Genomic DNA, 10,429 nt, shown 5'->3' on the forward strand with positions numbered 1-10,429 from the left:
TTATTGATAAAGAAGTGCAGGAAGTCATTGCACAATTTGGACGATGCTTCCAGGCAGACAGGCTGTGGGGCATTTAAAACAGAATCAATGGTTTTGAATAACACACGTGGGTCGTGACGCTTAGACACTATTATATTAGACAGGTAATATCTTTTGGCCTCTTTAACGGTATTTTGGTAATTTCGCCAGCTGTCGTTTAGAATTTGTGATGAAACCTGCAGCCTGTCCTTCTTCCACTTTCGTTCAGCTCTGCGACACTCCCGTCGAGCTGTACGAGTTGCGTCATTGAATGGTGGTGCAGGCTAGAAGGGCTGAATGGCCTACTCCTGCACTTAATTTCTATGTTTCTATGTAGAGATTTCACTTTTCTTTCTAAGTATCCGCTCCTCATTACATTTCGTCGTGTTTAAGTACACGTATTTAATCAAATCCTCCCCCCCCCCCCCAATATTTCAAAAATAAACTGGCTTCTCACCCCTCTCCCCCGTCTGCCCTCTGCGGCAATGGCGGTCCCGTCTACCTGTCCGCCCGGGTCCGTCTCCTCCGCTGCCGCTGGCGTGGCGGTAGCTCACCCTCACCGCCACCATTGCGGTAACTCTTCTCCACCAGCTCATCGAAACTCGTGGCTCCTCACCGACTCCACCACGAGCAGCAGGCAGGTAGGCGGGTGGACAGGGCGGGTGGTCAGGGCGGGGACGGGCCAAGCGGCAGCTGAACTGGAGTAGGCAGAGGGAGGGATGGATATTTGGGTTGCAGGGTGGCCGAGCAGTTTGCGCGGAGTTTGAGTAACTCACACACACACACAATGCAAACTGGTCCAATCGTCAAGTAAATGGGATCTAAACCGCAGCTAACAATGAATGACCTGTGGGGGAAGGAACTGCAGATGCTGGTTTTTGTGGATGGAGGGAGGGAGTGACTGAGGGTAGGGGAAAAGAGAGAGAGAGAGAGGTGGGGGATGGATTGGGAAAGGGAGGAGGAGAGGGGAAAGAAGAGAGAGGGTGAAGAGGAGGGGGAGGGAGTGCTGGGGATGAGGGGAAATGAGCCGCACCTGCGCAGTTGGCTATGCGTGAGTGGTGCAATACTGCGTTGGGGGGGACGGGTTGCATCAGGGGAATGGGTGTGGTGGAATATTGCATTGGGAAAAGGGTTGCGTTGGGGGACCGGGCCTACCGTGTGACTGGGACCCAACGGGTCCCACTTAGTCTAGTATTGTTATAAAACGTTTGCTAACATATGCTACCCTTTGGCTAGAGGCTGCTTTACATTTGTACCTGACAATAATTAAAATTACATGGTGTTTTTCCTTTGCGATTTTCATTGAGATGGCAATCTTTCAAGCCAGGCAAAATATGAAACTCCTCAAGGCTAACAACTTGGACTAGATCCTTTCACCATTTAATTTGTCCTGCAGCACATTTCAAACAAAAAGTCAGTAATATGGTGGCTGGATATATTTTTTAATGCTACAATATAATTGTTTACTGTTTCTTCCTTTCTCTGATTGCAGATGTTAAATTTACAGCACCTAATATACAACACGTCTACAGAATATTGAATATTGGTGAAAGGACATCATTCTTTATGGCCGGTTTGCACTGGGCTATCGTCCATCAAATAGTCCGAGAGATTCAGACTCAAGTTGACACTTGTGTCCTGACTCTGTAATCGCGCTGGGAATGTTGTGGATGCCGGATGTGCCTGATGTGGCGTTGAGCTGCCTACCCTGATGTTGAGTGCACTTGCCACTCATGGGTATGCCATGTGTCGTGGTCCCATCATCGCCTGCGGATAAAACACATAAACCTATCAATATGAACTGGGAGGCAAACAAATCATATAAAATAAATCACAACCTTTCACAATCTGTGTGTCACAGATAATCTTAAGTCAGATTCAGAAAAGGTTTCTCCGTGTACCTGGTGAGCATGGTGTGGTGCCATCATCTCCATTTGTGGGTGTCCCATGAATGGCATGTGCCTCATCAGATTCTGTAACACCAAGGAATTCATAGTGAGTAATTCATACAAAGCATTAAAGTCAAATGTTTTATAAATTCCATTAACTTTGATTAAAAGATTTTACTGGCTGAGGAGATCTGTGGGCCCTTGCCAAGGCAAAGGCCTCCGAGGAGTCACCAAGCCATTCGCATTCTGGGATTTGCAGCATCTCCTCTCGCAAGAACATTGAGAAGGCATAAACAGTCCTCTCGTGTATCGTCCTTGGTTGTGACATGACGTCTGCCGTTGTCTTCACCTGTTGCATGATCTGCAACAAAAGATGCAATCCAGGTAAGTAAATTTTGGGAGGCAATGGAGAAACATGGATGTAGGGGTGGGTTAAATAAGAAATTTGCTGATAATTCACCCAAAAGCACACATCTGTGAACACCTCCCGCTGACTTTGCTCTCCAGCCTCTTCACATTCAGGCGCAGTTGTGCGTGCCGGCATCCGCTTGCTGTTTGGCAACAGTGCTGGACCCAGAGGGTCCCTCAAGAGGATCCGGCACATCATCACTAGAAATGACGCATGGGCATTTATCCTTGATAAACTGGAAGAAAGTAAATGTGTATCACAGATGTTCAAGATCATCAGGACGTAGCAAGCAAGGTGACCAACAAATTATCACTGGTAAATATTTTTTTAACTATTCACCTTCTTGGAGCTCTCTTTCCTCTCCACTGGAACTATGTGGTTCTGCACAAACCCCCATTTCTCCATGATCCACTGCTGTCTGTCAGTCACCGGCTTACTGGCAGAGCCAGACTTATGCAGACTGTGCGACAGCCGAACCTTCTCCTCTGGCTTTTGAACCATTGGCACAGTTGGTCATCTGTGCAAACATAGAATGAATGAAGATAAGTGTGGATCAAATTGTAATCTTAATTGGAACTGCAACAAAGCTGGGTGGCAATGTGAACTGTGAGGAGGATGCTACGAGAATGCAGGGTGACTTGGACAGGATGGGGGACTGGGCAGAAGCATGGCAGATGAAGTTTAATGCAGATAAATGTGAGGTTATCCACTTTGGTAGCAAAAACAGGAAGGCAGATTACTATCTAAATGGCGTCAAGTTGGGAAAAGAGGAAGTACAACGGGATCTGGGGGTCCTTGTACATCAGTCTATGAAAGTAAACATGCAGGTACAGCAGGCAGTGAAGAAACCAAATGGCATGTTGGCCTTTATAACAAGAGGAATCGAATATAGGAGCAAAGAGGTCCTTCTGCAGTTGTCCAGAGCCCTAGTGAGAGCACACCTGGAGTATTGTGTGCAGTTTTGGTTCCCTAATTTGAGGAAGGACATTCTTGCTATTGAGGGAGTGTAGCGTAGGTTTACAAGGTTAATTCCCGGGATGGCTGGACTGTCATATGCTGAGAGAATGGAGCAGCTGGGCTTGTACACTCTGGAGTTTAGAAGGATGCGAGGATATCTCATTGAAACATATAAGATTGTTAAGGGTTTGGACACGCTAGAGGCAGGAAACATGTTCCTGATGTTGGGGGAGTCCAGAACCAGGGGCCACAGTTCAAGAATAAAGAGTAAGCCATTTAGAATGGAGACGAGGAAACACTTTTTCTCACAGAAAGTTGTGAGTCTGTGGAATTCTCTGCCTCAGAGGGCAGTGGAGGCGGGTTCTCTGGATGCTTTCAAGAGAGAGCTAGATAGGGCTGTTAAAAATCGCGGGGTCAGGGGATATGGGGAGAAGGCAGGAACGGGGTACTGATTAGGGATGATCAGCCATGATCACATTGTTTGGCGGTGCTGGCTCGAAAGGCCCAATGGCCTACTCCTGCACCTATTGTCTATTGTCTATTGTCCAATTACAACCACAGAAATGCAGACAAACTACAAAGTGTGTACTTACAACTGCAGCCAGAGAACTCCTTCGCCTTGTTTTCCAGCAGCGAATTCCGAAGATCCGTGCTCCTGAAATTCCGGTGGACTTTGCCATACAACTCTGGGTGGGCCTGATACCAATCTACCAGGTCCCCCTCTTCTTCCCTGCTAAAATCATAAGGCTTTGTTACCATAAGCCTCTTCTTCTTCTTAATTAGTGACCCAGCTGAGGCATCAGTGTCCTGAGTCAAATCAGAGTCCCATTCCGCAGCTGGGGCAGGAGCTAGGGCAGGAGCAGGGGCAGGAGCAGGAGCGGGAGCAGCAGCATGGCTAGGAACAGGGGCTGGATCCTCCTGGACCTCAATCTGCTTCACCTGGTTCTGCTCCTGCATGGCTGGCTTCTTTTGAACTTTGTTCCTGAGGGCCCTGCTTCTTTTAGGAGCAATTCGCGATGTAGTTCGAACTTCCTGGCAAGTACTCCGGTGAGTCAAAAATTTCAAAACTCGCACGCTTTATATCCGGGTTGTGACACGATGCGGCGCTCACATGACGCGTAAAAGGCGGGCCGACAGCATATGGGTGGCGCGCGGCAATGCATATTTACGGACGTTGATGCACGGTGACGTCACCACGCGATATGCATGCGACGTCGGGACGTTAGCGTGCGACACCAATGCGTCAGCGTGCATAACCAATGCATCAGCATGCGTAAGTGATATGTCACGCAGGTGGTGCGCGAGGATTTTGGTACGCCACAAAATCCTGGAGCGCCGCGTGATACTGCGCGCCACAACTTGCGATTCCACGCCTCACCATGCGCTATGCGTGCGTCACCCACGCACCACCCACGCGTCACGATGCGTCGACCAATTTTCAACATGACGCGTAAATAAGGCGCAAATGACGCCCAAATGGGACAGGCCCTTAAATCTTCAGTATCCCTATTACTTTTGTGAAGGGCACACATAACTTTCTGTTGGGCTACCACCATAGTAAGTGTGCAAAAGGTACCAGCCAATCTCTTTTTATGCTCTTTTCCATTAGCATTCAGTATCCATGTTCTCACTACTATTTGCTTCTATATACCTTTAAAGAACAGAAGTGGCACTTAAATTTCACACATTAGAGACAACATCTGCCTGTACCTTACTGCCTCACTTGGCATCCAAGAAAACATTGACCTTTATTTTCTATCTCTGGCTGTGAAGGTTTGCTGTGGTGACAATTAGTAACATTCAGTAACTCAATCGGAGTTTCAAATCATGAATTCTTCACCTTATTTCCAGAGCAAATACAAGTTATTTATTGTGGCAATGTATGCTGCTAGATGTAGTTCACTTGGAAATGGTATTTAAACCCATCTTGAGGTACTTGTAAGTTTTCATTTCAATAATCTTTCAGAAGCAACTGAACAAACTTTCACTGTGTACTTTGCATGCTTGTTATGTGTGATTGTTAGATACTCACATAACTTATTTACATATAAATAAACCATATTGAATGGTTCAAACAGGTGTTTGTTATTCGGCTAGGTGTTCCACCAATCTTCTTACAAGGTCACGGCAGGTGATTGTTACCAAAAAAGCATTAATTTTACTTTTATAGGATTTAAACATCGCAAACAACATTTCTGCTGATGCTGCCCGGCCTGGTGAATATTTCAGCATTTTATGTCTGCATTTTAAATCTATACAACCTGATTTTCCACCTCGCTACTAAAAAATGATTTTATCCAGAACAAGAACTTCTTACAAGCCCTCTGCTGCTCCTGGTAACAGCAAATCCAAGAGTCTTCAGTAGTTCTTGACACTGCCCAGTCATAATTTTAGTCTGAAGGCAAAGTCTACCAATGTAAGAAACAGGCAGTTCTCAAAAGATACCATAACAATGTTTTTACATCCCTTCCACTGTTACAAATCCATGGTAGCAGCAAATTTATAATCATACTTTCTGTATTTATGGTCCTTTGCACCAAGTCCAACCCAGTCCAAAGTTTATCTCTGTAATGGAACTGTCTCCTTTATACTTATGAACAAGCAACTTCCAGCACATGACAAATACTTCCTGTCACATGGCAGATTACTGTGGCAAACAGCTTAAAGCAACCTGACGTGTTCTTAACATGTTGTGGTGGCACAGTTGCTGCCTTATAGCACCAGAGATCTGGGTTGAATCCTGACTACAGGTGCTGTCTGTGAGGAGTTTGTACATTCTTTCTGTGACCACATGAGTTTCCTTTGAGTGCTCTAGTTTCCTCCCATATTCCAAAGACATGCAGTTTTGTAAGTTAATCGGCTTCTGTAAATTGTGTTGGGTGTATAGGATAGAACTAGTGCACGGGTGATCGTTGGTCACCGCGGACATGATGGGCCGAAGGGCCTGTGTCCACGCTGTATCTCTAAACTAAATTAAATGCTAGCCATCACCACACCAGTGTTTTTATAAAGAATGTTAATTGTATATGCCACAAAGTTTGATGGAATGTATAATATCACTATTCTAAACTAATTACCAAGTTCTTTCTATCTCACCATACAATACATAGCAGGGGTAGGGTCAGCATTATATGAATGCAAGTGAAATGAATGCTTGATACAGGTATAAAAGCAACTATTCTGTTCTCTTATAAAGACAAATGCTACAGAGCAGCAGAGCAAGGGATGCATCTGCACAGGCTAAATTTTCTAACCACAAAGTACAGAGAGGAAGTTGTGTGACATCAAAACTGATAATGCAGATTTGATGTATAGCATAAGTGGCAATGCAAGGTGCCTCAAATGTGTTAAAGTCATGGAGCTCATCAGTCAGTAGATGGCACAACAGCAGAGAGCTCCATCGGTGAGAATACTTACAGCAGGAAATTCTGTCATCTACTCTGGCAAAAAATACAGTTAGTTCCAAGATCTTATTGACAGAAGAACTGATGCAAATAGAATGTATTGTGCGTCATGATGGTGAACATGAGAAAATGAATGTTAAAACTAATGACAGGGTATACAATGAAGAGGCATATTGGTACCACAAGTCTGCATGGCTATTTCGTATTTGGTTCAAGTTTGAGGTAAAGTCACGTGTCCACTTTGACCAACCGATTACAGAACTCGCACCGGGACATGTTGAATAAAAATGTGGTAATTCATTAATTTCAGAAATTGGTACGGAACCACTTACTGAAGAAAAAAATACATTCACACATTATTTTGATCAAGCAGTAGTTACAATGACAAAGATCCAAAATGCAGAAGATCCAAGCATCTGAAAAAAATCAATGAAAGGGCTGGATTTATAATTGCTGAAAGTATGTGAAGAAAGTATTTCATGCTGTTTTTCAAAGGAGCAAGGCAGTACGGTATGTAAGTATGTCTTGTGAATTAATAATATAATGGTTTTATGATACATATGTTATGAGCACGTGTTTTTTATTTTTGTCTGCATTACAGTAGATATCTTTCTTTCAATACTTCTGGTGTGAACTAGAGATTATCATCTCTAATATTTACTGGCACTGCATGACTGGCTCACAGGCTATCTCCAAATGCAATATTGTTTCACTAGATCTGATAGATGAAGACTATGGCGGATTATCAAGTGGACCACTGCACAGATTTCGGATGTTAAGATCATATGAATTACAAAACAATTTCACATATTCCTCCTCCAAACTCCTCCACATTGCCGGTATTCAGATGGTTTATAATATTATGAGGTGCATTTGTCTTGCATATAAAGTGAATAGTTGTCAATATTTTTTAAATCTAAAGCAATTTTAGCCTTTGGTGAAATAGCTGGAGAAAGTAGGTCCTATGGTTATGTAGGCAGCGCCATCTGTAGGGCAGACGAGAGGACAACATGTTCATAAGTTAATGTTCATAAGTAATAGGGGCAAACTTAGGCCATTTGGCCCATCAAGTCTACTCCGCCTTTCAATCATGGCTGATCTATCATTCCCTCTCAACCCCATTCTCTTGCCTTCTCCCCATAAACTTTGACACCCTTACTAATCAAGAACCTGTCAACCGTTGCTGCAAAACTACCCAATGACTTGGCCTCCACAGCCATGTGTGACAAAGAATACCATAGATTGATCACCCTCTGACAAAAGAGATTCCTCCTCCTCTCCTTTCTAAAGGTATGTCCTTTTACTCTGAGGCTCTGGTCCTTAACTCTCCCACCAATAGAAACATCCTCTCCACATCCACTCTATCCAGGCCTTTCATTAACATGCTCTTTTAATGATATAATACTGTATTTATTTATATTAGTATTATATCATTAACAAATAAACTGATTTGTTCAATTAGCTGATTTGGTTGACCTAAATATTGAAGCAAAAAAAAATTTGAACTTCAACAACTGAAGCTGATAAATTTCTGAGACTATTAAGAAATCAGCTTATCTTGTTTGTTAATGTCCATATCTCCTCATTCAAATAAAACACATAAAAATAAAAAACTAACCACTACTTTCCCCTAATAATGGACTGTAGGTTCACAAGAACATCCCTACTACCTGATGCCAAATTTACATTTTCTATTCACTATTCAAGCCATCTGTAGTGAAGAGATTACTGCAAGCTTTGTTTTAACTGAGTTTATCGTATCAATATGTCTATTGAGACAAAAGATGATAAGGAGTAGTCTCTCGTAAATCTAAAACATCCCATTTGTTATATATTACTTAAATATAATGGTAGTACTTCTTATACCTCAATAGCTTTATTATTGGATTGTAATGTTGGGATTTATTGCAATGTCATTGATCTCGATTGTCTCACTTAAGCAACAGATGGCTTGAACTTCCTCTTGCTGGATATATGCCTTGAAGGCCTTGCCAGAATTAGTAAGGTCAGCTCATTTATACATTACATGGTGAACCTCAATGAAGGATGGTTTGTTGGAAGAAGATAATTTAAAACAACTGAAATTTCCTGAGGGGAAACAGTGGTTTCCCCACCACATTTTGTTAACATATGTAACTAAAGTGATGTTGATATTTTCTCATGCTTGCAACAATGGGAGGGCATTGCAGGGGTGGCCTCAAGTAATTGAGAGTCGTAGAGCCATGCCGCATGGAAACAGGCCCTTCGACCCAACTTGTCCATGCCGTCCATCATGCCCCATCTACGCTAGCCCCATTTGCCCCTGTTTGGCCCATATCCCTCTAAATCTTTCCTATCCATGTTCCTGTACAAAAATGTTTAATGTTGTTCTGGTACCTTCCTCGGCTACCTTCTCTGACAGTTCGGTCCAAATACCCATCATCCTCTATGTGAAATGTTGTCCCTCAGGTTCCTGGTATGTCTTTCCCCTCTCATTTTAAACCTGTATCCTCTTGTTCTTGATTCCCATACTCTGGGTAAAAGACTTTGTGCATCCAGCCTATCTACTCCTCATGTTGTTTTACCTCTCTATAAGATCACCCCTCAGCCCCTTGCGCTCCAATGAATATAGTCCTAGCCTGCCCACCCTCTCCTCTAGCTCAGGTTCTTGGGTCCTGGCAACACCATTCTACATCTTCGCTGCACTTTTTCTAGCTGAAATTTACAGGAGAACAAACAGAACAGCACCACAGTCCAAAGATGCCACTGACAAGGGAATTCTTCCTGGGCCTGCAGGTAGATAGCTATAGAAATGATTGTCCAGAACTATGCTGAAAACAAGAGGACTGAGTCCACCTTCCATAACCTGTAGAGAGCAAGCTATTGAGGGGTAGCCAGAGTATGAAAAGTCTTAGCTGTCAACCATAGTAATCATCATCACTTTTCAATCAGGCAAAAGACAAAATGAAGATATTACTGTGCACATCCAAGTGTTCGTATGTCAGTGATCAAAGTCTATCATCTTCATAATTATGGTATCCGGTTCCCTACTTTCTGCTATTATATTTGAAGAAGGACATTTGCAGTGTTACATTGACTTTTTCAAACCTGCCTCAGTCGCCTATCGTATGTTTAATTGAATTGATCCTCTAGCTTGTTTTGGAAGTCTCACTTGGTTCCCTGATAGCCTTTAAGAGATCATACATCATATTTTGTGCAGTGCAGGATTGTCCACCTTGATTGGATCTGGACACTAGCTGTGAGTGCATCTCTCTGTTCATTCAAGGTTTCTGGTTAGGTTTGGACCCTATTTGTCCTTGTCGGAACAGGAATACAATGAATACAATACAACATAATGAACCTGGAAACAAATGAGTTTTAGTTTATTTTAGTTTAGATCATTATTATCACGTGTGCCATGGTACAGTGAAAAGCTTTTTGTTGCATGCTATCCAATCAGCAAAAAGACTATACATGATTGATTACAATCAAGCCACCCACAGTCTACAGATGCAAGATAAAGGGAATAACATTTAATGCAAGATAAATTCCAGCAAAGTTCGATTAAAAATTGTCCAAGCTTCACCAATGAGGTAGATGGTAGTTCAGGATCACACTCTAGTTGGTGATAGGATGGTTCAGTTGCCTGATAACAGCTGTAAAGAAACGACCCCTTTTCAAACCTCTGTACCTTTTGCTTGATGGGAGAGGGAAGAAGAAGGAGAGACCGAGGTGTGACTCATCGTTGATTATGCTGGTGGCCTTGACGAGAC

General features: G+C 43.1%; 2 long non-coding RNA genes across 2 annotated transcripts; both read right to left on the bottom strand.

The window, feature by feature from the left end:
- Window positions 1-1,452: 1,452 nt before the first annotated feature.
- LOC116981158 lies at window positions 1,453-2,270 on the bottom strand. Its single transcript, XR_004414177.1, has 3 exons — window positions 2,086-2,270; window positions 1,920-1,991; window positions 1,453-1,785 (listed from the first exon to the last, which is right to left on the bottom strand). It is a non-coding gene; the product is annotated as an uncharacterized LOC116981158 (long non-coding RNA).
- A 115-nt stretch (window positions 2,271-2,385) lies between these two features.
- LOC116981159 lies at window positions 2,386-6,091 on the bottom strand. The gene is made up of 3 exons (XR_004414178.1): window positions 3,867-6,091; window positions 2,656-2,833; window positions 2,386-2,551 (listed from the first exon to the last, which is right to left on the bottom strand). It is a non-coding gene; the product is annotated as an uncharacterized LOC116981159 (long non-coding RNA).
- Between the last annotated feature and the right edge of the window lie 4,338 nt (window positions 6,092-10,429).

This window comes from Amblyraja radiata, chromosome 15, assembly GCF_010909765.2.
Source record: "Amblyraja radiata isolate CabotCenter1 chromosome 15, sAmbRad1.1.pri, whole genome shotgun sequence".
Lineage (NCBI taxonomy): Eukaryota > Metazoa > Chordata > Chondrichthyes > Rajiformes > Rajidae > Amblyraja > Amblyraja radiata.